At 44.4% G+C, this 27,639-nt stretch overlaps 1 pseudogene; it reads right to left on the bottom strand.

The window, feature by feature from the left end:
• Positions 1–790: 790 nt before the first annotated feature.
• On the bottom strand, positions 791–27,639 carry LOC136545264 (DNA topoisomerase 6 subunit B-like; annotated as a pseudogene).

The following is a 27,639-nucleotide window of genomic DNA, read 5'->3' as shown; positions in this document are numbered from 1 at the left end:
TGCCAAGTCAGCCTGCAATCGTCACAGGAACAGAGCCAGCCCATGGAGGATCTAACCTGGGGCCGCTGTTTTTGTGACCAACTCTTTCATGATAAAACTAGTCTATGGTCGTTAAGATATCCTGTGCATGCAACAACTAGGGCTCAACCCTAGTCGGTGCTTTCCCCACCCAGGCAGTATACTGGTTTCAAAATTCAAATTTTATTATTCTTGAAAATAATTAGTTACCTATATGAGTTTGTTTTCTACATGTAGTTTGGTTATTAAAAAGTGGTAGAATACTGTTAAGTTGAAATGTGCATTTTATTAAAAATAGAAAGCGGACTAAACGCTTTCTAGATTTGAGCTATTCTTTTAGCATATCTCAAGATCTGTCAGACCAGCCTTTGAGAGATGCTCACAGGGGTCTTGCAAAAATAAAGGGTAAAAAAATGTTGGATCCTGTGATTTTTCATGCAAATCGGTTGGTGGCCCGACCACGAGTGAAACTAAAGGATAGAAGGATTTTTTTTTTTCCTTTTATGTAGTAGTGGTAAAAAGTGCAAGCGAAAAGGATGGATAAAAACAGAAACATGTAAAGGAAAGAAAATGTGAGACAAATTATTAAATGTGCCAAGCAGCGGCATTAACTTTCATATTTTCGCTCCTTCAGAATTATAACTAATTTCTCAAGTTCTAGACTTCTGAGCACCTCAAGTCAACAATTTAGAAGTATGCAGCACTGAACTTTTGAACCAATGCACTAGTTTGAATTACATGTAATAAATATTTTCCCTCCATAAATGCAACATACAGAGGCATCCTAGGTTCAAGCTACTTAGCAACTTGTAATGGACATTGGCTATGCTACATGAACAGCTCAGTAAAAACAGCTTAAGCGTTAAGTTCAGGTACAATATCAATACAATTCATGGACAGTTTCATCCTAAGAACTATGGGAATTTGGTATTGATGGGCCTGAGGATGGCGAACGTGTAAGTTTCCCTCTCAAGGAACAAATCTGAACACGAAGACTGGACTCTGTAAGTCGACAAACTTGTAAGATCCTTCAAGTGAGTTCAAATATATTGCTTCTCGGGGCTCCTCGCTTACTCCACTCTGCATGGCGTAGTCCAGTGCCATTTCATAGTCGACCTGGGGAACAATAAAAAAAATAAACAGATGATTGAAATAAAACGTTTGATGGCCTAATTTATCGGCACTCCAGACGTTAAGCAGTTTTGCAATAGGAAAAAAAAGCAATAACCAATATGACATGATTGTATTCCACATCAGCAACGAATTTATTCAATATGCTCCCTCCGTTCCAAATTATAAGTCGTTTTGACTTTTTTTGTACATCCAATTTGCTACGCATCTAGATATAATAATATGTCTAGGTAAATAGCAAAATAGATGAATCAAAAAAGTCAAAGCGACTTATAATTTGAAATTGAGGGAGTATCATATATGACTTCAGAAAAGTAATGCAGACACATCTTGAAACAGAGCACACAAGAAAATGTGTCACAGACTCAGATTTATCTTTATTTTGTTTCTATATAAGTTTTTTCTTACCTGTTCAACATGCTGAGCCAAGCAGTCTCTAAATGTCATCTCTGTCACCTCCTGAGAATCTATCTTCTCAAGGAGTTCCTCATCTTCCTTATCATAGCGTGGCCTTTTTGGGGGAGATTGATCTGCAATTTCTACCAGAGTTTCCATAATCGCTCTTGCAACATCAGGAATATATCTGCAAATATAAAATAGTAAAATAAGATAAAAATGCATACAATTTGGAAGAACTTTGTGTCAGTGTGAAGCAGCATGTGAGTCATTTTGTTCATAATAAATTCACACAGAATGTAGCTTTTTCTACAAATAGTGGTAAGGATTAGAGAAGACCAGTTTTAGTCCCAGGAGTTTAAGTTGCCAGCCTGAATACCAGTGATGACACTATATACCAACCAATATCAGCATTCAACAAATATTATGGAATGTGTGGTTCAGTACAGCTTCAAAAACAGGAGCTTTGCCATAATTCTAATTATTATATACAACACTCTGACCCCCAAAGTAGAAAGTAGAAACTACCTGTTCAGGTTCCTTTTCCTATCCTGCCGCTCACGAGCCTGAAGTTTCTTCACAATCTTAGACTTCAGTTGAAGACAGCACTGCTTCAGGGCTGACTGAAGGTGCAAGAGGATGATTAATATGTGGCCTTACAGACACAGTTAATCAGGGAAGTTCGAAAGTACCATAACAGCAGATGATATTTCAGTTATGTCATCCCCAATGTACTCCTTTCCAGTTCCTTTGAAAGGTATCTTTGTACTTACAATGCTCACAAAGACACCAACCTTATCTTGCTGTTGATTAATTTTGTAGCTGCTCCAACTAAAAAGAAGGATGGGAAAAGGTATAGAATAGGTAGAACATCTGATACTAATGATACACTACAACAACAACAACAACAACAACTACAAAGCCTTTAAGTCCCAAACAAGTTGGGGTAGGCTAGAGTTGAAACCCAACAGAAGCAATCAAGGTTCAGGCACGTTAATAGCTGTCTTCCAAGCACTCCTATCTAAGGCTAAGTCTTTGGATATATTCCATCCTTTCAAGTCTCCTTTTATTGCCTCTACCCAAGTCAACTTCGGTCTTCCTCTGCCTCTCTTCACGTTACTATCCTGACTTAGGATTCCACTACGTACCGGTGCATCTGGAGGTCTCCGTTGCACATGTCCAAACCATCTCAACCGGTGTTGGACAAGCTTTTCTTCAATTGGCGCTACCCCTAATCTCTCACGTATATCATCGTTCCGAACTCGATCCATTCTTGTATGACCGCAAATCCAACGCAACATACGCATTTCCGCGACACTTAGCTATTGAATATGTCTTCTTTTCGTAGGCCCACATTCTGCACCATACAACATAGCAGGTCTAATCGCCGTCCTATAAAACTTGCCTTTTAGCTTCTGTGGTACCCTTTTGTCACATAGGACACCAGACGCTTGCCGCCACTTCATCCACCCTGCTTTGATTCTATGGCTAACATCTTCATCAATATCCCCGTCCCTCTATAGCATTGATCCTAAATATCGAAAGGTATGCTTCCTAGGCACTACTTGACCTTACAAACTAACATCTTCCTCCTCCCGAGTAGTAGTGCCGAAGTCACATCTCATATACACAGTTTTAGTTCTACTAAGTCTAAAACCTTTGGACTCCAAAGTCTCCCGCCATAACTCCAGTTTCTGATTCACTCCTGTCCGGCTTTCATCAACTAGCACTACATCGTCCGCGAAAAGCATACACCAAGGGATGTCCCCTTGTATGTCCCTTGTGACCTCATCCATCACTAAAGCAAACAAATAAGGGCTCAAAGCTGACCCTTGATGTAGTCCTATCCTAATCGGGAAGTCATCCGTGTCTCCATCACTTGTTCGAACTCTAGTCACAACATTGTTGTACATATCCTTAATGAGCCCAACGTACTTCGTTGGGACTTTATGTTTGTCCAAAGCCCACCACATAACATTCCTTGGTATTTTATCATAAGCCTTCTCCAAGTCAATAAAAACCATGTGTAGGTCCTTCTTCTTCTCCCTATATCGCTCCATAACTTGTCTTATTAAGAAAATGGCTTCCATGGTTGACCTTCCGGGCATGAAACCAAATTGGTTCATAGAGACCCGCGTTATTGCTCTCAAGCGATGCTCGATAACTCTCTCCCATAGCTTCATAGTATGGCTCATCAACTTAATTCCCCGGTAATTTGTACAACTTTGAATATCCCCTTTATTCTTGTAGATCGGTACCAATATACTTCTCCACTTATTAGGCATCTTGTTCGATCGAAAAATATGGTTGAACAACTTGGTTAACCATACTACAGCTATGTCCCCGAGGCATCTCCACACCTCGATTGGGATACCATCCGGTCCCATCGCCTTACCTCTTTTCATCCTTTTCAACGCCTCTTTGACCTCAGATTCTTGGATTCTCCGCACAAAGCGCCTATTGGTGTCATCAAAAGAGTCATCTAACTGAAAGGTTGTGTCCATATTCTCACCATTGAACAATTTGTCAAAATACTCTTGCCATCGATGTCAGATCTCATCCTACTTTACCTAGAGATGCTCCCTTTTATCCTTAATGCACTTAACTTGGTTGAAGTCCCGTGTCTTTCTCTCACGAACCCTAGCCATCCTATAAATGTCCTTCTCTCCTTCGTACTCAAATGTTGGTAAAGATCCTCGTACGCTCTACCCTTTGCCACACTTACAGCTCGCTTTGCAGTCTTCTTTGCCACCTTATACTTCTCTATGTTGTCCATACTCCTGTCATGGTACAAGCGTCTATAGCATTCTTTCTTCTCCTTAATAGCCCTTTGGACTTCTTGATAACCCTTTCCCTAAATACCTCTGACGTCTCCCCTTTCAGTTTCCACCATTTTGTTCTTTCAATCTTAGCTTGTTTATCCCTACGGGCACGCACCTAAAAACGAAAATCTGTCACCAAAAGCTTATGTTGAGAAACAACACACTCCCCTGGTATCACCTTGCAATCCAAGCATGCTCGTTTGTCCTTTCTTCTTGCGAGGACAAAGTCAATCTAGCTACAGTGTTGTCCGCTACTGAAAGGATCAAGATGCCCAAGAGGGGGGGTGAATTGGGCTAATTCGAAATTCTCTTGCAATAAACAAATCCTACGGATAGCCCAATTAACCCCTTGTGCCTAGAAAAGTGTTTCTATCAAACTAATGCACAAAGAACTCACAACCTATGTTCCAACCTTACTCTTAGCAAGCAATTCTATGGATGTAAAACAAGTATTGAATTGCTCAAAGTAAATACTCAAAGTAAGTAGAGAGGGAAAGGAACGCGGCGATGTTTTGCCGAGGTATCGAAGAGTCGCCACTCCCCACTAGTCCTCGTTGGAGCACCCGCGCAAGGGTGTAGCTCCCCCTTGATCCGCGCAAGGATCAAGTGCTCTCTACGGGTTGATTCTTCGACACTCCGTCGCGGCGAATCACCCAAAGCTGCTCACAACTTGAGTTGGGTCACCCACAAGCTCCGCCGGGTGAACACCAAACTCCCAATCACCACCAAGCCATCTAGGTGATGGCGATCACCAAGAGTAACAAGCACGAACTCTCACTTGACCACGCGAAGCCTAATGAGAAGATGGATGCACACTTTGCTACTCTTGATTTGCTAGTGAGGCTATTCTCTTGGATTCTCAAATCACAAACACCTCACTAGGATCTTGCTCTTCTTGGCACTCACAAACGTGTTTCTCAGCTGTTGGAATGAGCAAAGGATACTCCACTCACGAGTGGAGCTTCTATTTATAAGCCAGCCTGAAAAACAAACCGTTATGAGCTTCTGCGGGATGACCGGACGCTCCGGTCGTGATGACCGGACGCTCCGGTCAGTTCAACCCACGAACCAGTAGTAACGAGTCGACCGGACGCTGGCAGGGTCCGGTCAGCACTGACCGGACGCGTCCGGTCGCATAAAACCCTTACTGGAACCTTACTGGACTCGACCGGACGCTGAACCCTCAGGGTCCAGTCAGCACTGACCGGACACGTCCGGTCACTCTTTTCCAAGTCTGGACCCTTACTGGAGTCGACCGGACGCTAGCCCTCAGCGTCCGGTCACAAGACCTTCCAGCGTCCGGTCACAACAGACTTAACCACCTCAGTCAAACGAACTGACCGGACCCTGCGGCCAGCGTCCGGTCGCACCGGAGCCAGCGTCCGGTCAGTGTTTGACCCTCCATTCACTTCCAACTTTCGAACATATGTGAATGAAGTTTGCTCCAAAGGATCTTAGGCATTCATAGGAGCTACCTAGAGCTAGTTTTAACAAGTGTGCACCACACCTAACTCACTAGACTCAACTAGGTCAAGCTACCCGTTCATACCCCCCTTCATAGTACGGCCAAAGGAAAAACAAAGTCCTAAACTACTCTAAGTGTCTCTCCAACTCCAATCGACACTTAGAACTAGTTATCCTTAACCTTGTCGTCCATCCTTTGAAAGCCGAAACGATTTCCATCGTAGGGGCATGACAACCTCGATTGCCCAATCGATCTCCATTACCATGACCTAACTTAATTGCCTCTGCAAAACACACGTTAGTCATAGTAAACTTGTATTGACATTAATCACCGAAATCCAACTAGGGGCCTAGATGCTTTCAATCTCCCCCTTTTTGGTGATTGATGACAATACCACCTCGAGTATGTTATGGAGTGAGGTTTTTGACGGGCTTGGTTCATATAAGCTTTTGTCAATAAGAACAAAAAGAGTTAGTCAAGCTTATATGACCCAAGCCAACACAATGTACTCAAAGGATATAAATTAAGCATGAGTACAAATAACAAAGCTCATTTGCTTCGAAATATAAACGCGGAAGCAATAGCAAATGAGCATTACCCAAGTGATATGACATATAGATAAAGCAAAGTAGAAGTCACACATGTCAAATATCACAACCACGTAGATAGCACTATCACATATATATAATAGAATGCATGAAAGTAAACACACGAATGCATAAGTAATAGTTTATCACACAAATAAAACTCCAAATGTATATAATAAGCTAATACTAGATAACTAGCTCCCCCTAAAGCTCGCTCCCCCTGAGTCTACATACTCAAACCCTCTCCCCCTTTGGTGTCAAACACCAAAACCTAAGGGTCGGTCGGTGGGGCTGCAGCGGACGAGTCGGGCGCTGAAGTACGTGGAGCAAGATGGAACTGGGCGCCATCATCATCTGACCCTGAGCTCTGAACTAACTGACCCTCTGAAACAGGAAGTGTCGCTGAAGCGGTCTGGGTTTGAGCTGGGGCTGGTGCTGCCTGTGATGCTGCAAGTATGTCCGTCGTAGGATCTGACGAGGCGACAGACGAGGGGAGCCTCTGAGTGGTCATAATAGCTGGAGCTACTGTAGACGGACCAGCAGAATGCATGTGAGGCGGAGTAGGCATGCCAGTCAACTCGCTGAATGATGCTCCAAGACTCCTGGAGACTGACGACTCAGGCACGAATAGCGAGGAAGTCTGCTCTGGTGAGAAACCCGTGTGATAAGGAGTGAACTGCGGGGCTACACCAGGTGAAGCTAACCACTGGGACACCTGTACAGGCGGTGAGGTAAACTGAGCTGGAGGCTGTCCCTGACTCTGAAGCCCGATGGGCTGTACTGCTGGAGTCACCGAAGTGGTAGGTGGCTGTGCAAGCTGGGGAGAAGTCTGTGGCAGTGGAATCCCAATGACTGTCACTACATGCTGCATAAATCCCATGAGCTGCTGCTGCATAAGTAACTGCTGGTGCTGAAGGAGCTGCTGCTGCCGCTGAAACTCGTCCTGACGAGCCTGAAACTGTGCGAAGTTTGTAGCTGTCTCCTGTGCCTGTCGTGTCTGATCCTGCTGCATCCGCTCAAGAATAGCAATGAGAGCGGGGTCTGTCTGTGGAGCAGGTGGAGCAGAACTGGAGCTACCGGCCTCTGCATCGTGTCTACGTGGAGGCATCTGAGGTATAGGCTGGTAGTCGTCGTCGGAGCTGTCACTGTACTCACTCACTCCCTGCTGTGCCTCTAGCTCCTCCTCCTCAGTGGCTGCAATCCCTCTGATGATCTCGTCCTGCTGAGCTGCGGACTCTGGCACGTCGGGACGATGGCTAGGCTGACTGGGTGCCTGAGGAGTGGTGTGTCTGATCCGCTGTGACAGGTTGTAAGCCGGGAACTCTGTAGTGGCACCTGTATACTCATCCATCATGCCAGGGGGCTTATCAATCACAACCCTGCGGATGAGGAACGTGATCTAGTGAGCATAGGGAAGCTGCCTACGACCCTTGAATCCCTCAGCTATAGTATCCTCCATCTCTGAAAGAAGGAGGTCCCAGATGTCAAACACTGTCATCTGCATGATGGCATTGAGAAGCCAGAGCTGTAAGCGAGTCAGGCCCTCCCTGTATCCCAACCTGGGAAGCAGTGTCCTCCTGATGATGGCCTCTAGTATCCTCGCTGTAGGAGTCAAGTCACTGGGGTTCCTGCTCGACCCCTCACCGAACGGCTCCTTGAAGCAATGCCGCACTAGATCTGTAGGGGGCACCTGCCCTCCATGAGGACGCCTAGGAGGCTCCTGATGTCCATAGCAAACCTCATGCATCTTTATAGGCTGCTCCTATAGTCTCAGTATCTCCCTGGCTCTGCCACTAGTCACTCTGTGGTCTTTGCCATTGAAAGCAAAGTGAATGAATCTGTGATGAGGATCGATGTAGAGCGAGGCATAAAACTGACGGACCTAAGAAGGTACATATATCCCTGTCCGTCCAATCAGATCTGACAGTCCTGGCAAATATGACAAGTATTGCCGAATGCCCTCTCCGGCTGCTGCCACAATGGACTCTATCTGATAGACCCTCTGTGATCTGAACACTGCCCCACTGTTAAGATATGCATTGTAGAAATCCTCATGCAGTGGCGTGTAGAACCCCTCAGCTGCTCTCTCATCCCTCCTCGGAGGAAACCAAACCTCAAACTCAACAAACCGCAGCTGCTGAACCTGCCTGGCTGTAGCGGCCCTCAAGTCAAGGTGAACCACTGGAGGCGGACCCTGTGGTCTGGGCGGAGGGCGTGAACCCCTGCGCCGTGTAACTAGCCTCGGTGGAACTGCAGCACTGGTACGACTCGAGCGGCGTAGCTGAGGTGCCGGCTCGGTCTCCTGACTCTCCTGAGTCTCCTGGGCTGGCTGAGGCTCTGCTGGTGGAGGCTACTGCTGTGCTGACGGACCCTCCTCAATGGTGACCCGTCGTCCTGCAAACATGGCAGTCCCAGCTGGACTACCATGACGACGCTCAACCTCCTCAATCGCAGCTCTGACTGCGGGTGAAACTGGCTGATCTGCAATGACAACTCCGCTGCGGGTACCACCTCTCTCGGCACGGTCTGCGGCCTCTGCAATAGCTGCTGCTCTCGCTGTCTCGGCGTCGGGGTACTTGCACTTCTTGGATGTCAGCTGCTTGGTTGACTTGCCTTTGGATCCGGCTGGCTGACGAGGCGGGGGCCTCCGATCATCATCACCTGGGCCACCACCAACATTCTTGGTGCGAGCCATCTGAACTGACAAGATGGTGAGCTGTCGCTGATGAAGATCAACTGTCAAACTGCCGCTTTCGAGGCTTGGCCTCGATCCTTACTCGCGAGCTTGGCTCCGAGTTAACTGCCAACTGCCAATTGAACCACAACGGAACCGACTCGCTGCACGATAGAATAGATGGATATACAAATAAATACCATATGTCTAATAGATACGAAACCCTAGCAGAGAAAGCAATGTAGATGCGAAATTGAATCGAATGGCTTTCTACCTGACAAACAGCGAACCGAGAAGAGATAAGATATCACGCGGGGGATCCTCGGAACCGGGCTAGGGTTAGGTCAAATGCCCTAAATGCAATGGGGAATCAGTGCGATTAGAATTTGATCTAGGTCACAATTTGGAGATCAAGATTGAAACACAAAGCTTGCCATACCAATCAATGGGAGGAAAGGGCAAGAGCACTTGGCGAAGACCGGCAACCTTGGCAACAATCGACCGGCAGAGCTTGGGCGCGAGGAGGCCGGCGAGATGCGGAGCAGGCGTGGTGGCTCGGCTGTGGGCTTGGCTGGAGCGCGGCTGGCGAGCGGCACAACGGCGCGGCTAGGCAGTGGCGGCTGCTCGGGCTAGGGCACGGCGGCGCGGGATTGGGCGCGAGGAGGTGGCGGCGCTGGTTAGGTCAAAGAAGAGGAACACGGCTCGGATAAATAATCCCCCAAACGTGACAGAAAAGGAAACCGAAAAGAGACGAAGTCGCGCGAGATCTACTGACCGGACGCTCCGGTGGTAGCGACCGGACGCTACCACCCAGCGTCCGGTCGATTCCAGAGAGGTCCAAATCCTCTGGAATCGCGACCGGACGTGTCTGGTGGTCCATGATCGGACGCAGGCAGGGTCCGGTCAGTACTGCTTGTCCTTCCTTCGATCGACCGAACGCAGAACCCTTCCTGACCGGACGCACAGACGCAGCGTCCGGTCACTCCTTCATCAGCAGTTCACCTCCTATGAACTGACCGGACGCTGGACAGCAGCGTCCGGTGCAGCGTCCGGTGCACCTTTTACAGCAATCCTTCAACATTCCTTCGCGCTACCTGTTCCCAATCAAGTCCCAACTTGAATAAGATCCAAATAAACACCAATTGGGACTGATGTGAGTGACCTCTCTCAAACCCTCATATTTTTTTCAAAATATTTTGCCTTAGGCTATAATTCTTTTTAAGAAAATAGGCAACAAGAGGGCAAATGGAACAAAACGACAAAACAACATTCATGCATATGTAATACTTGTAAGTAAATCTAGTTGCTTGTCAAGTTTGATCCAAGGTTAAGCTTCTTCACACACTTTTCGGCGGTTATCTTAACCATGTTAGACAAGCCCTATATGCATTGCCACAAATTAAACATGTTGTATATTACAATGAATGCAAGGGACAACACAAGCTCAATTTTTAATGAAGTTACTAAAATCAAGTACATTGAGCTCGTTCCGCAATCTACAAAATGTAGCCTCATCTAGCGGTTTAGTGAAGATATCCGCTAATTGATCTTCGGATCTTACACCTTCTAGTGATATATCATTTTTAGCTACATGATCTCTTAGAAAGTGATGGCGGATATCTATATGCTTGGTGCGAGAGTGTTGAACCGGATTATTTGCAAGTTTTACCGCACTTTCATTGTCGCACAAAAGAGGTACTTTCTCTAGAGCTACTCCATAGTCTAGTAAAGTTTGTTTCATGTATAATATTTGTGCACAACAAGCACCCGCGGCAATGTATTCCGCTTCGGCGGTGGACAAAGCCACACTATTTTGTTTCTTGGAGGACCAAGACACAAGTGATCTACCAAGCAAATGGCACCCTCCGGATGTGCTCTTTCTATCAACTTTGCATCCGGCGTAATCCGAATCGGAATAGCCAATTAATTCAAATAAAGCTCCTTTGGGATACCAAAGGCCAATGCTTGGTGTGTGCTTAAGATACCTAAGGATTCTTTTTACGGCAATTAAATGAGTTTCCTTAGGACTAGCTTGAAATCTAGCACACATACACACACTAAACATGATGTCGGGCCTAGATGCGGTTAAATATAACAAGCTACCAATCATGGAACGGTAGAGAGTTTGATCAACTGAGTTACCTCCCTCATCTAGGTCGAGATGTCCATTGGTAGGCATTGGGGTCTTGATTGGCTTACATTCATCCATCTTGAATCTCTTGAGAAGATCTTTTGTGTATTTCTCTTGAGAGATGAAGATGCCTTCTTTCATTTGCTTGACTTGAAAACCAAGAAAGAATGTAAGCTCACCAATCATTGACATCTCGAACTCCTTAGACATCAATTCACCAAATTCTTTGCATGAGTCTTCATTTGATGATCCAAAGATGATATCATCAACATATACTTGACAAATGAAGATATGCCCATCAAGCTTCTTGGTGAATAGTGTGGTGTCGACCTTCCCAATGGTGAAGCCCTTCTCAATAAGGAAGTCCCGAAGGCGCTCATACCAAGCTCTTGGGGCTTGCTTAAGCCCATATAGTGCCTTGGACAACCTATAAACATGATTAGGATATCTAGGGTCTTCAAACCCGGGAGGTTGATCAACATAGACTAGTTCATTAATAAAGCCATTTAAGAATGCACTTTTCACATCCATTTGATATAGTTTCATTTCATGATGTGATGCATATGCAAGAAGGATACGGATGGCTTCTAATCTTGCAACCGGTGCAAAGGTTTCTCCAAAATCTAAACCTTCAACTTGAGAGAACCCCTTTGCTACTAGTCTTGCCTTGTTCCTCACAACAACACCTTGATCATCTTGCTTGTTGCGGAACACCCACTTCGTTCCAATGACTCTTGCACCTTTTGGTCACTCTTCAAGATTCCAAACTTCATTGCGAGTGAAGTTGTTCAACTCTTCATGCATGGCATTGATCCAATCCGGATCTTTGAGAGCTTCTTCTACCTTGGTAGGCTCATAGCAAGAGACAAAAGAGTGATGAGCAATAAATGAGGTAAGTTTTTGAGATCGAGTCATCACCCCCTTTGTTGGACTCCCTATGATGAGATCTTGAGGATGATCTTGTAGGAGAGGTGTATTTCTTCTATTGACCACTTGAGGAGGTTGTGGGGCTTCAACATCTTGTGCTTGTACCGCCATTTGCTCATGGGAGATATGAGTATCTTCATTTTCTATTTTCCCAATTTTTTCACCATCTTGTGGTACATTTGATGAAGAAGGTTGGTTAATGACTTGTACATCATCTTCATCATCTTTTGGCTTGATGTCTCCCACCGAAATATTCTTCATAGCCTCCCTCAATGGTTCATCACCTACATCATCAAGATTCTCATGTGCTCCTTGGGAGCCGTTAGATTCATCAAATTCCACATCATATGTTTCTTCAACCAAGCCGGTGGCATGATTAAATACTCTATATGCTTTGGACTTCAATGAGTAACCAACAAGAAACCTATATCACAACGCCTTTGAAACTTCCCTAGGTGTTGCCGCTTCTTGTAGATGTAGCACTTGCAACCAAACACCCTAAAGAAGGAGACATCCGGCTTCTTCCCATTGAGCAACTCATATGGTGTCTTGACAAGGAACTTTTGAAGAAATAGGCGGTTGGATGCATAACATGCGGTGTTGATTGCTTCCGCCCATAGAGCTTCAGGGGTGTTGTACTCATCTAGTATTGTCCTTGCAAGAGTGATCAAAGTCCGGTTCTTCCTCTCAACTACACCATTTTGTTGAGGAGTATAGGTTGCGGAGACTTCATGTTTGATTCCAACTTCATCACAATAAGCTTCTATGTTTGTGTTGTCAAACTCTTTGCCATTGTCACTTCTTATCTTCTTGAGCTTCACTTCAAATTCATTTTGAGCTCTCTTGGCAAACTTCTTGAAGCAAGATGCAACTTCGGATTTGTCATGAAGGAAGAACACCCATGTATATCTTGAATAGTCATCCACAATCACAAGACAATAGAGATTTCCTCCCAAACTCTTGTATGTTGTTGGTCCAAATAAATCTATGTGTAGGAGTTCTAGCACTCTTGTGGTTGACATGAAAGCTTTGGTTGGATGAGTGTTTGCAACTTGCTTGCCGGCTTGACATACACTACAAAGTTTGTCCTTCTCAAACTTCACATCCTTCAACCCTCTCACCAAATCATTCTTCATAAGCTTCTTGAGTGAGCTCATCCCAACATGAGCAAGCCTTCTATGCCATAGCCACCCAAGTGTTGTTTTGGTGAATAAGCAAGTCTTCAAGTTTGCATCTTCGGAGGTGAAGTCAACTAGATATAAGTTGTTGTATCTAAATCCATTGAATATCACTTGATTGTCATCGACCTTGGATACAACAACCTCCTTCTCGGTGAATAAGCATTGAAAGCCAAGATCACACAATTGCCCAACGGATAGCAAATTAAAGCTCAATGAAGCAACATAGAGCACATTGGAGATGGAGTGATCATTTGATATTGCCACTTTGCCCAATCCTTTAACCTTGCCCTTTGAATTATCTCCAAATGTTATTTTCTCTTGTCCATCTACCTCTTCATCTAGTGAGGTGAACATACGAGGATCACCGGTCATATGTTGAGTGCAACCACTATCAATAACCCAATGACTTCCACCGGTCTTGTAGTTCACCTACACACAAGAGATTCAAGCTTTAGGGATCCAAGCTTGTTGAGGGCCCTTCACCTTCTCAACAAGTGACTTAGCCACCCAAATTTTCTTAGGCCTACTCTTGTTGGGGGGACCTAAGAACATGACTTTCATCTTTCCACTCGAATCTTTTCTAAGCATGTAGTGAGCATTGAAAGCAAAGGGTCTAGCATGCTTGGGCAAGGGTTGTGGCGGTGGAGTTTGACACTCATGAGCTTTGACTTTGGCTTTGGCTTTGGCTTTGATTGTTGGTGTTGAGCTTGAGCCTTCTTCTTCTCTACACTTGTCATATATCCAATGCCACTTCTATCCATCTTCATGACGGTGTTCATGAGTAGCTCACTTTGGAGATGCTTGCCTCTAGCAAACTTGCTCAATCCCACCTTGAGATGCTCTTTCTCCATCTTGAGCTTCTTGTTCTCTTCCTTGAGAAGATCATTGTTCTTCTCCTCCTTGAGTTTCTTTACTTCTTTTAACTTCTCATTTTCAAGGATCATCTCTTTGTCATGATCAAGAGTTTCTAGCACAATGGTGTTGTGACTTTTCATTTCTTCAAGATCTTTCATGAGCTTCTCATTGTTACTCTTGAGCTTGACATACTCATCATAGTCATTGCACTCAACCACTTGCTTGCCCTTGCTACTTGATCCATGCTCAATGCTTTCATCAATTAAATCATCACATGAGGTAGCTATATCAATCTTAACAACATGGTTAGTAGCATCATGTGGCTCATTTGGTAAGAATTCTTGTGCAATAATGAGGGTATCATAATTGATCTTTAGAGTTGCATATTCATCTTTTAGCTTATTGTGACTAGTGATAAGCTCATTGTGCACCCACTCAAGTTTATCATTTTTATCTTTAAGCTCTTTCTTAGAAGATTTGAGCTCCTTGAGTTTGGATGATATAGAATCATTTGTTTCTTTGAGCTCATCATTAGCCTTTTCTAATGTGTCACATTTAGCTAAGAGTGAGTCATTTTTAGCATCAAGTTTTTCATTTGTGGCTCTACTCTTTCTAATGATCTTAGTATATTTTCTTAGTATTTTGACAAGATCATCATAAGTAGGTGAGTCATCATCATCGCTCTCACTATCATCATCACTAGCATGTTCATCATCACTACTATCATCACTCTTAGTTACCTTGCGTTCACCTTTGGCCATAAGACATAGGTGTGTAGAGGATGATGGCGATGGTGGTGGTGAAGATGCAAGATCAATAGCAATGGCGGCCACCTTTTCATCGTCACTATCATCGTCGGATGATCCACTTGATGAATCAATGTCCGTGAGCGAATCACCAACAATATAGGCCTTGCCACTCTTCTTCTTGTAGAACTCCCTCTTTTTGCCATCTCTCTTCTTGTATGGCTTGTTCTTCTTCTTTTCATCTTCATCACTTGAATCATCTTTCTTGCCCTTGTTCTTGAACTTGTCTTTCTTGGGCTTTGTGCATTGATGAGCTAGATGACCAAGTTCGCCACAATTGTAGCAATCCATCTCGGAGATTGGCTTTCTTCTTGAGCTAGTGAAGAACTTCTTCTTCTTGCCATCAAACTTGATGCCACTCTTGTTTAGCCTTTTTAGCATCGTGGTGGTCTTCTTCACCATGAGGGCAAGGCTTTCTTCATCATCTTCATCACTTGAGCTCTCATACTCAAGTCTTGCTTTGCCCTTGTCTTGGCTAGCTTTGAATGCTAGGTCCTTCTCTTTCTTCTTTGTAGAGGATGAGCCATCTTGTGGTGTGATGTGCATGTACATCTCATGAGCATTGATCTTTCCCAAGATTTGTGTCGGTGTAGCGGTGGAAAGATCACCTTGATGTAGCACGGTCACAATGTGCCCATATTTATCAATGGGGAGGACACTCAAGATTTTTCTCACAACATCGGATGGTGACATTTGAGTAAGTCCAAGCCCATTGACTTCCTCTACAAGAACATTTAATCGAGAATACATCTCATTAGCACTTTCTTTGGGAAACATCTCAAAAGAATTTAGCTTTTTAATCACAAGATGATAGCGCTCCTCACGCTCACTCTTGGTTCCCTCATGGAGCGCACAAACGTCCGACCATAGAGCATGGGCGTCTTTGTGGTTCCTTACACGATTGAACACCTCTTTGCAAAGGCCTCTAAAAATGGTGTTGCGAGCCTTTGCATTCCATTTCTCATAATTCACTTCATCGCCTTGAAGTTGTGCGGCATTCCTAGGTGCGGGGAACCCTTGAGAGGCGGCTCTAAGAATTCCAACATCTAGAGCTTCTAAGTATGCCTCCATGCGGATTTTCCAATATGGAAAATCATCTCCCTCAAAGATAGGAGGAGGTCCATCCCCGTGAGACATCTTGCTCTAAGCGATTAAGCTTAAAAACGTGAGCACGAGGCTCTGATACCAATTGAAAGGATCAAGATGCCCAAGAGGGGGGGTGAATTGGGCTAATTCGAAATTCTCTTGCAATAAACAAATCCTACGGATAGCCCAATTAACCCCTTGTGCCTAGAAAAGTGTTTCTATCAAACTAATGCACAAAGAACTCACAACCTATGTTCCAACCTTACTCTTAGCAAGCAATTCTATGGATGTAAAACAAGTATTGAATTGCTCAAAGTAAATACTCAAAGTAAGTAGAGAGGGAAAGGAACGCGGCGATGTTTTGCCGAGGTATCGAAGAGTCGCCACTCCCCACTAGTCCTCGTTGGAGCACCCGCGCAAGGGTGTAGCTCCCCCTTGATCCGCGCAAGGATCAAGTGCTCTCTACGGGTTGATTCTTTGACACTCCGTCGCGGCGAATCACCCAAAGCCGCTCACAACTTGAGTTGGGTCACCCACAAGCTCCGCCGGGTGAACACCAAACTCCCAATCACCACCAAGCCGTCTAGGTGATGGCGATCACCAAGAGTAACAAGCACGAACTCTCACTTGACCACGCGAAGCCTAATGAGAAGATGGATGCACACTTTGCTACTCTTGATTTGCTAGTGAGGCTATTCTCTTGGATTCTCAAATCACAAACACCTCACTAGGATCTTGCTCTTCTTGGCACTCACAAACGTGTTTCTCAGCTGTTGGAATGAGCAAAGGATACTCCACTCACGAGTGGAGCTTCTATTTATAAGCCAGCCTGAAAAACGAACCGTTATGAGCTTCTGCGGGATGACCGGACGCTCCGGTCGTGATGACCGGACGCTCCGGTCAGTTCAACCCGCGAACCAGTAGTAACGAGTCGACCGGACGCTGGCAGGGTCCGGTCAGCACTGACCGGACGCGTCCGGTCGCATAAAACCCTTACTGGAACCTTACTGGACTCGACCGGACGCTGAACCCTCAGGGTCCAGTCAGCACTGACCGGACGCGTCCGGTCACTCTTTTCCAAGTCTGGACCCTTACTGGAGTCGACCGGACGCTAGCCCTCAGCGTCCGGTCACAAGACCTTCCAGCGTCCGGTCACAACAGACTTAACCACCTCAGTCAAACGAACTGACCGGACCCTGCGGCCAGCGTCCGGTCGCACCGGAGCCAGCGTCCGGTCAGTGTTTGACCCTCCATTCACTTTCAACTTTCGAACATATGTGAATGAAGTTTGCTCCAAAGGATCTTAGGCATTCATAGGAGCTACCTAGAGCTAGTTTTAACAAGTGTGCACCACACCTAACTCACTAGACTCAACTAGGTCAAGCTACCCGTTCATACCCCCCTTCATAGTACGGCCAAAGGAAAAACAAAGTCCTAAACTACTCTAAGTGTCTCTCCAACTCCAATCGACACTTAGAACTAGTTATCCTTAACCTTGTCGTCCATCCTTTGAAAGCCGAAACGATTTCCATCGTAGGGGCATGACAACCTCGATTGCCCAATCGATCTCCATTACCATGACCTAACTTAATTGCCTCTGCAAAACACACGTTAGTCATAGTAAACTTGTATTGACATTAATCACCGAAATCCAACTAGGGGCCTAGATGCTTTCAGCTACTGAAGGTCACTAGATGAGATTCTCTCTTTCTAAAGAAAGTGTTGGCTATCATCAGGTCAAAAGCTACCGCGAAGTCCAGAACTTCCTCCCCCTCCTGATTCCTACTACCATACCCAAAACCTCCATGAACTGCCTCGAAACCTGCGCTTGTAGTACCTACATGCCCATTAAGATCTCCTCCTATAAAAAGCTTCTCACTACTAGGTATAGCTCTAACCAGGCCATCTAAGTCTTCCCAGAACTGTCTCTTAGCACTCTCGTCGAGGCCTACTTGGGGGGCATACGCACTAATTACGTTCAAGACCATATCACCAATGACAAGCTTGACTAAGATAATCCTATCTCCTTGCCTTCTCACTCCCACCACACCATTCTTGAGGCTCGTATCAATCAAAACTCCTACTCCATTTCTATTCATGACTGTCCCTGTGTACCAAAGCTTGAAACCTGTATTGTCCACCTCCTTCGCCTTCTGACCCTTCCATTTAGTCTCTTGAACGCATAATATATTTACACGCCTCCTAGTCGCAGTATCAACTAATTCTCTTAACTTACCTGTAAGTGACCTTACATTCCAACTACCTAAACGGATCCTAGTTGGTTCGACTAGCTTCCTTACCCTTCGTACCCGTCGACTCTGATGCGAAGACCCTTGCTCATTTTTCATTACACCCGGGCGCCGATGTAGCGCGCCACTAAGGAAGCGACGACCCGATCCTTGGTTACTTGACACCATGCCCAGATCACGACACGGCGCGTCACGGGGGTGACGACCCGGCCCTTGCCCATTTAACACCATACCCGGATTCCGATATAGCGCGTCGCTAAGAGGGTTACGCCCCAACGATTTTCTTTCGGGTTTCATCTCCATTTAAGTGGCTAAGTTTTTACATTGGCTCGCCACGCCTAATACAACCCTCCTCCTTTACCAGGGCTTGGGACCTGCTATGCTGGGACACCAAAGGCGCCCCACCATAGGCGGAGTTATACTAATGATACACTAACCATTCTAAAAAAAACTCACTTGATCCTTTTTTGAGCAGTTCTTGTGATGACATCAGCGCCTTGTTCAAAAAGAAGCGGTATTCTGTTTGCAAACCTAAAAATATTTAGACCCTGAATGAAACAAAGATAACAATATAAGAATTTTAATCCCAGTAGAATCATGTAGTGATATCTTGTCAGTTACTCCCTCTGTCCGTAAATAGAAGGCGCAACTCCTCCAGTACCAGCGAGAGAGAGAACATGCATGCTCTGTGAGTAACGGTCTGTGCATGCGGCGAGGGAGGAGGCGAGGATGTTAGCAGGCACAGCAGTAAATGTTGCATGCGTGTGAATGGTGCCAGGACTCAGCCGCCTTGTATACTCGGACTATAGAAAAAAGTGGTTACGCCTTCTATTCACGGACGGAGGGAGTAAAAAGCAAAGGATGGAAAGAACATTCCCCATAGTTGGAGCTCAATGTAATACTGGCAAACAATTATGTTTGCTCCTTAAAAGTTTAATCAATGAAGTGGAAGAACTCAGTGAATCTAAAACGTACAAGCAGCTATTAGTGTTTAAATCAGATACGCCCAGGTCTCAACACATAGCCAAAATTGCGAGTTCTCATTCTTCCAATTTTTAGAGTGGTTAAATTCATAAATTCTTTCAAAAGTAACATCTTTTTTGCAGGACAGGCCATTCTAGGAGTTTAATTCAGTATAGTATCTCAGACAAAAAGAAACTACCCTGGGAAATTTAAAAATGTTAGCATCAAATAAGACAGCAAATCAAATTGGAATAATCAACTATCATGATCTTTACAATAACTACCATCACACATTGAATGTTAGGAATAATCCTGTGTCTAGGTTCATAGCCTTAACTCTAGCTTAATTTCAGCATGAAGTAATAACAGTAATAGAGGCTAATTGTGTAATATTCTGCATTAATTACAAGGCTATCACAGCCTAAAATGTAGCTCACGGCTGCCTATATATATTGGAGAGAAAATCAGAAAGACTAAGTCCAGCGACGAAGCCAGGAATCGACGAAGCCAGGGCTGGCTTCCTCTTCTTCTTCCTCCAGCCCCTCCTTGCCTTCTTCTTCCTCCTCATGGCGGTAGCCCGGGCTAAGCCCGGGCTCCATGTAAATCATGGCCGTAGGGGGGGCTGGAGCACGGCTAGCCCCCCCGCTGGCTTCGTCGCTGACTAAGTCATTCCAGCCACCAAACCCACTGTTTTCGTGTGTACGAGAGTTCCTGGTGATCTGTTTGGGGGACTATTTGCCTATCATTGAAAATTGCTGGAACCACAAAGGACAAACAAAATACATGTTTCTACAATCTTTTTTAACACAATAAATAAAAGCATAAATGTTGCTTTACAGAGTAAAACTTGTAGTGTTTCCTTACTTGTTTAACATCTTTTCCACCAATGCTTATCCCAGCTTCAACAATAAATGGGTGACCTTCAAAAACCTGAGGGCTGAACGGAGGACAACATTTAAGTTATTAGTTTGTTCAAATATGCAGTATTGAAATGCCTTCTGGAATTCAATCTGGTTAAAATGATATACCTGCTTGCATGTGTTGCAACCATATCAGGGTGCAACTCTTTTATGATACCCAGGCGTAAATTATATTCACCTGCAGGACTAAGACACTATAGAATTGGTTGATTTTGATACCACGATGACCAGTTGCACATATGAAAGCAGCCAAAGAATAGCTGAGAAATAAAGGAGGTAGGGAATGCATACATTGCCGCTGGGATCATCAAACTTAGCCTGCCTAAATAATTGATGTATTCGAACTAATTGCTGAGAAGTAAGGCTCTTAACTGTCATTTTTGGACTGAAATCAGGTCCCATCTCTCCTACCAAATCAAAAATATGTTATATTAAAACATAGAACTGATAACAAGAATAGTAAAGCCTAGATACAGAGTAATACAAAAGTACATAACAAAAATACAACTACATTTTTAGCTCAAAACAGGTTATAATAGGATTTGTAAATAATTTTAGTGGAGAGTAGAATACTTTGAAAAAGCAACATTAGAAACATAACTGAAACTCAGAACCATAAACAGCAAGACAAGATCAAACTGCCAAAGGAAGCTTTACTTCACGATCGCAAAAGATTCTATTCTAGAAAATTGGACTATAGTGGTCCATGATGTGTTGAAAACAGATAGAAACTATATTGACTTAGTTATTTTTTTAGTTTACAATAACCAGGTCAGCCACAATGCATATCATACAACTCACCAATTAAACGTTCAGCGTGTGGTTTGCTTATATTCACGAACTCGTGTTGTAGAAACTGTAAAAGATTTTGCTTTGTAGTCTCTGCAACTAAGCGTTTTATCAGTAACAAATCGACCGCAGATGGGTGATGCTTTGTTTGAAGTGGAACAGGAGGCATAACATCTGTCCGCCGTGCAAACTTTATTGTTAAGTTTTTGCTGCAGGAAACAAATTCATTCATGAAAAAATGGCAACAGCTTTCGCACAACATAAATAACCATAAACAAAATGCTTACTCTGCTGCATCAGATAGAAATTTAAAAAGGAACTGAGCATATGGCGTGATGACTGCCATCTGACGCATATAATGGAGGATCTTTGACTGCACGAAAGAGATCACTTGATTAGCTTTACAGCATAATTCCTTGTTTCAAATGTTCCAAAATGTGCCACTCACACGATGAGTTGTCCAATTTCCCTCAATTATAACTTCAATCTCTGCCCCATGCCAGTGAATTTTGTTCTCTCTTTTCTCATGTAAATGGACATGAGGGATATTTCTGAGAAGTGGGAATACACCAAAATGGGTCATGGTAAAGGTAAACTGCAGAAGTTACCAAACTGACATAAGTAGAGACAAAAAGCAATATCAATTCAGTACGTGTGTTGAACAGACACACGAACCAACAAGCTGTACTTACTTATGAATATCTATGTCCAGGCGACAGAAGGAAGTATAGTTCTGGCCTTTCATCGATGACTTAATTTCAATAGGAAGTCCTGTGCTCATCTTTGACCATATAAGTGCCTGTTCTAATCCACAATTATAATGTAAACAGAACATTAGAGCCAGTAAAAAAAAAAATCCATGAGAATAGGTCACATGTTTATTGTCATAAGCTATTTTACAGAGGCAAAACACCATGAGTATCTCTTAGACATGGGATAGATTAAGCAAAAGAATACCAACAAATTTGAAACAACAAACAAGAGAACAAACTAATAATAGATCACTTAAAAGGTATAATCAAAGTGAAAGAAAAGGATGATTATGCCAACTGCAAACAAGTTGCTATTATGATTGTAATAACATTTTACATTAGTTATGATGCAAGTTTTACATGGCTATGTAGAAATGAAATGAAAGTATCATGACAAACAGCATAAGATGAGCAATGCTTGGTTGTACACTTGCACTATCCAATCCAAACTCAAAGACAGCCATGCCCAAGCAAAAGAAAGAAAACAATTTCAACATTTCATGATAATGCAGAACTCAACTAACTGTTTGCATTCATTCTTATCTATCAAAAAGATACAAAACAATAGTTCACAGCAGCATACAATTTAGAAAGCTTCTTCTCAACAGCGTACACAAAAAACTATACCATTTTAGCACCGAGTCCAAATTTTCCTCGTGTTTGCCTCAAACCATACTTTGTGCCCGACAAAACTGCACCAAATGTAAATAACTCCAATGATATTGGGCATCATGGTACTATCTCCTCTCCAAGCAAGAAAGGATCAAATTGTTTGGATTCAGCATTTATGGATTAAAGATACCATTAAAAACCTACTTCTCCCAAGCATATTTGGGATATCATCATGTGGCATACCTCTACCATTATCCTGCATCCACAGGGGGGAGGGGGGTGGATTAGTCAAGATCAAAAGTAAGAAAAAATATTTTCACCGGATATATCACATTGTCATGGCAATACCTTGCAAGTCACTTTGAAAAGTGCAGCCTCGCCCCGACCTTTTCCTCAAACAGATGGAGCCTCCTTAACTTTCTTCCCAAGTGCAGCGTTTTTAGCTTGAGTTTCTTGGAAACGTGCCTCCTTGGCCAGGCGTTTCTAAGTATTGCGAAATCATACGACTTTATCAGACTTAAAATCATGAATAATACAAAGAGGTAAGTTTGTGAAGTCCACAACGCCTCTCAATACATCCACAATGTTCAAACTAATACAAACCTCACGATCCTTTTCTGACTCGAAATCATCATATAGTGCCTCGTCAACACGTTGTCGTTCCACTAGCCCTATCATTGTGTTGAACTTGGTCCTTGTGATCTCTTCTCTAACGAGGATATGGCAAAACAAAGTTATGGGGCACTGTCCCATACTGCAAAATAGAAAATACAACAAAGAATACATTTGGGGATTACTTACATTGTAATCTCTATATCAGGGAGCTCTGATATGGATTCGGTGGAATCAAGGGCATTCTCAACTAGCTCCCGTAACGTAGTGTACAGGGATTTACCAGGCTGACTAGCACCATTACATCAGTATCTATGTGAAATAATGACTACGATAGTATCTGATAAATAACTCCGCCTATGTTGTCTCAACATAGCAGGTCCCAAGCCCTGGTAAAGGAGGAGGGTTGTGATAGGCGTGGCGATCCAACGTTAAATCTAGCCATTCTAATGGAGATGAAACCCGAAAGAAAACCGTTATGGCGTAACCCTCTTAGCGACGCGCCATATCGGAACCCGGGTATGGTGTTAAATGTGCAAGGGCCGGGTCGTCACCCCCGTGACACGCCGTGTCACGATCTGGGCACGGTGTCAAGTGAGCAAGGATCAGGTCGCCGCATCCTTAGTGGCGCGCTACATCGGCGCCCGGGTGTAGTGAAAAATGAGCAAGGGTCTTCACATCTGAGTCGACGGGTGCGAAGGGTAAGGAAGCTAGTCGAAGCAACTAGGATCCGTTTAGGTAGTTGAAATGTAGGGTCGCTTACAGGTAAGTTAAGAGAATTAGTTGATACCGCGATTAGGAGGCGTGCAAATATATTATGCGTTCAAGAGACTAAATGGAAGGATCAGAAGGCGAAGAAGGTGGACAATACAGGTTTCAAGCTTTGGTACACAGGGACAGTTGCGAATAGAAATGGAGTAGGAGTTTTGATTGATAAGAGGGATTAAGAGCATCAAGAATAGTGTGGTGGGAGTGAGAAGGCAAGGAGATAGGATTATCTTAGTCAAGCTTGTCATTGGTGATATGGTCTTGAACGTAATTAGTGCGTATGCCCCTAAGTAGGCCTCGACGAGAGTGCTAAGAGACAGTTTAGGGAAGACTTAGATGGCCTGATTAGAGCTATACCTAGTAGTGAGAAGCTTTTTATAGGAGGAGATCTTAATGGGCATGTAGGTACTATAAGCGCAGGTTTCGAGGCAGTTCATGGAGGTTTTGGGTATGATAGTAGGAATCAGGAGGGGGAGGAAGTTCTGGACTTCGCGGTAGCTTTTGACCTGATGATAGCCAACAGCCCAACACTTTCTTTAGAAAGAGAGAATCTCATCTAGTGACCTTCAGTAGCGGACAACACTCTAGCTAGATTGACTTTGTCCTCACAAGAAGAAAGGACAAATGAGCATGCTTGGGTTGCAAGGTGATACCAGGGGAGTGTGTTGTTTCTCAACATAAGCTTTAGTGGCAGACTTTCGTTTTCAGGTGCGTACCCATAGGGATAAACAAGCTAAGATTGAAAGAACAAAGTGGTGGAAACTGAAAGAGTAGACGTCAGAGGTATTCAGGGAAAGGGTTATCAAAGAGGGCTCTTGGAAAGAAGAGGACATAAACAACATGTGGGACAAGATGGCAACCAACATTCGGAAGGTGACCTCATAGGTGTGTGGAGTAACCAAAGGAAGTGGAGGCGAGGCTAAAGATACTTGGTGGTGGAACGAGGAAGTCCAAAGGGCTATTAAGGAGAAGAAAGAATGCTATAGACGCTTGTACCATGACAGGAGTGTGAACAACATAGAGAAGTATAAGGTGGCAAAGAAGACTGCAAAGCGAGCTGTAAGTGTGGCAAAGGGTAGAGCGTACGAGGATCTTTACTAACATTTGAGTACGAAGGAAGGAGAGAAGAACATTTATAGGATGGTTAGGGTTTGTGAGAGAAAGACAAGGGACTTCAACCAAGTTAAGTGCATTAAGGATGAAAGGGAGCATCTCTTGGTGAAGGAGGATGAGATCCGACATCGATGGCAAGAGTATTTTGACAAATTGTTCAATGGTGAGAATACGGATACAACCTTTCAGTTAGATGACTCTTTTGATGACACCAATAGGCGCTCTATGCGGAGAATCCAAGAATCTGAGGTCAGAGAGGCATTGAAAAGGATGAAAGGAGGTAAAGCGATGGGACCGGATGGTATCCCAATCGAGGTGTGGAGATGCCTCGGGGACATAGCTATAGTATGGCTAACCAAGCTGTTCAACCATATTTTTCGATCGAAAAAGATGCCTGATGAGTGAAGGAAAAGTATATTGGTACCGATCTACAAGAATAAAGGGGATATTCAAAGTTGTACTAATTACCGGGGAATTAAGTTGATGAGCCATACTATGAAGCTATGTGAGAGAATTATCGAGCATCGCTTGAGAGCAATAACGCGGGTCTCTATGAACCAATTTGGTTTCATGCCTGGAAGATCAACCATGGAAGCCATTTTCTTAATAAGACAAGTGATGGAGCGGTATAGGGAGAAGAAAAAGGACCTACCATGGTTTTTATTGACTTGGAGAAGGCTTATGATAGAATACCAAAGAATGTTATGTGGTGGGCTTTGGACAAACATAAAGTCCCAACGAAGTACGTCGGGCTCATTAAGGACATGTACAACAATGTTGTGACTAGAGTTCGAACAAGTGATGGAGACACGGATGACTTCTTGATTAGGATAGGACTACATCAAGGGTCAGCTTTGAGCCCTTATTTGTTTGCCTTAGTGATGGATGAGGTCACAAGGGACATACAAGGGGACATCCCTTGTTGTATGCTTTTCACAGACGATGTAGTGCTAGTTGATGAAAGCCAGACAGGAGTGAATCAGAAACTGGAGTTATGGCGGGAGACTTTGGAGTCCAAAGGTTTTAAACTCAGTAGAACTAAAACTGAGTATATGAGATGTGACTTCGGCACTACTTCTCGAGAGGAGTAAGATATTAGTTTGGAAGGTCAAGTAGTGCCTAGAAATGATACATTTCGATATTTAGGATCAGTGCTACAGAGAGACGAGGATATTGATGAAGATGTTAGCCATAAAATCAAAGTAGGATGGATGAAGTGGCGCCAAGCATCTGGTGTCCTATGTGACAAAAGGGTACCATAGAAGCTAAAAGGCAAGTTTTATAGGACGATGATTAGACCTGCTATGTTGTATGGCGCAGAATGTTGGCCTACGAAAAGATGACATGTTCAATAGATAAGTGTCGCGGAAATGCGTATGTTGCGTTGGATTTGCGGTCATACAAGAAGAGATCGAGTTCGGAACGATGATATACGTGATAGATTAGGGGTAGCACCAATTGAAGAAAAACTTGTCCAACACCTGTTGAGATGGTTTGGACATGTCCAACGAAGACCTCTAGAGGCACCGGTGCGTAGTGGAATCCTAAGCCAGGATAGTAACGTGAAGAGAGGCACAGGAAGACCAAAGTTGACTTGGGTAGAGGCAATAAAAGGAGACTTGAAAGGATGGAATATAACAAAAAACTTAGCCTTAGATAGGAGTGCTTGGAAGACAGCTATTCACGTGCCTGAACCTTGATCGCTTCTGCTGGGTTTCAACTCTAGCCTACCCCAACTTGTTTGGGACTTAAAGGCTTTGTTGTTGTTGTTGTTGTTGATACTGATAAATTTCCTCCCCAAAAGTGCACTACAACTAAAATGAGTAATATCCGTGAATAAAAACAATGGTTGATAGTTTCTGCTTGTTCCCCATTGTCAGATGTGGTCTAAGTTTAATTTCTAGATTACATTGCGCTTGAACCAGGAGGAAAATAAAGAAATGATACTGTCTGTAGACAAGATAATAGAGCATCTGCATGACTGCATCTAGCTAAATTTCGCAAACGCACGAAATCTAGCTGTTGCACCCAAATCGGCTAAAAGTCCTTAGAGAACAACTCACATTGTCAAATCCGGCAATGTTCTTGTTCTCCGCGAAGAATTCGGCGGGCGATTCTGCAGTTGAAACCCCATAAAAGATACAAAATGCATAAGATAAACCGACCCAAAAACCCGAAATTCTTAATGAGAAAGGCGATCGGGGAAGGAGCTCACTATGCTTGAGGAGACTTCTCTCCTTGGCCGACGCCTTGGGGCCGGCAGCCGCCTTCCCCTTCCCCGTCGCCTTCCCCTTGGCCGCCACTGCCTTGGGTGTCTTCTTCTTGGTCTCTGCAGCGGCGGCAGTGGCCTCGTCGTCGGAGGTGTCCATGGCGACTTGGCGAGGTCGGATCGAATTGGGCAGGGAGCTAGGGTTTGGGGTTTGGGTACAAAATTGGAGAGCGCGAGCACTCAAAAGTCTGAGCCAAATGTGGGTCCGGTTTGGGACTTTGGGGTTTGGGCAGAGACTGTCGTACCAGGACCAAACCGAGGAGGGGACGACGCGAGGAACACACCGAAACGCCCGGGACCACGGACGGGCCGAGGGAGACCGGAGCCACCCTAGGGACGGGGTGGGGCGGCCGCCCCAGCTACCGGCGAGCTCGCCCTATAACCCCGGAACCCCCGTTCTTCCCTAACACCGGCAGCGAGAAGCGCTGGAGCGGCAAGCCGGCGAGCCGCGAGCACGAGCAGGCAAGGCAACGCTGCGGCGCTGGAACTTGGAGGAAGAATGGGCCTTTTCTT

Source organism: Miscanthus floridulus, chromosome 3 (genome assembly GCF_019320115.1).
Source record: "Miscanthus floridulus cultivar M001 chromosome 3, ASM1932011v1, whole genome shotgun sequence".
NCBI lineage: Eukaryota > Viridiplantae > Streptophyta > Magnoliopsida > Poales > Poaceae > Miscanthus > Miscanthus floridulus.
The sequence above is the reverse complement of the archived record's forward strand: the minus strand, read 5'-3'. Positions and strand labels throughout refer to the sequence as shown.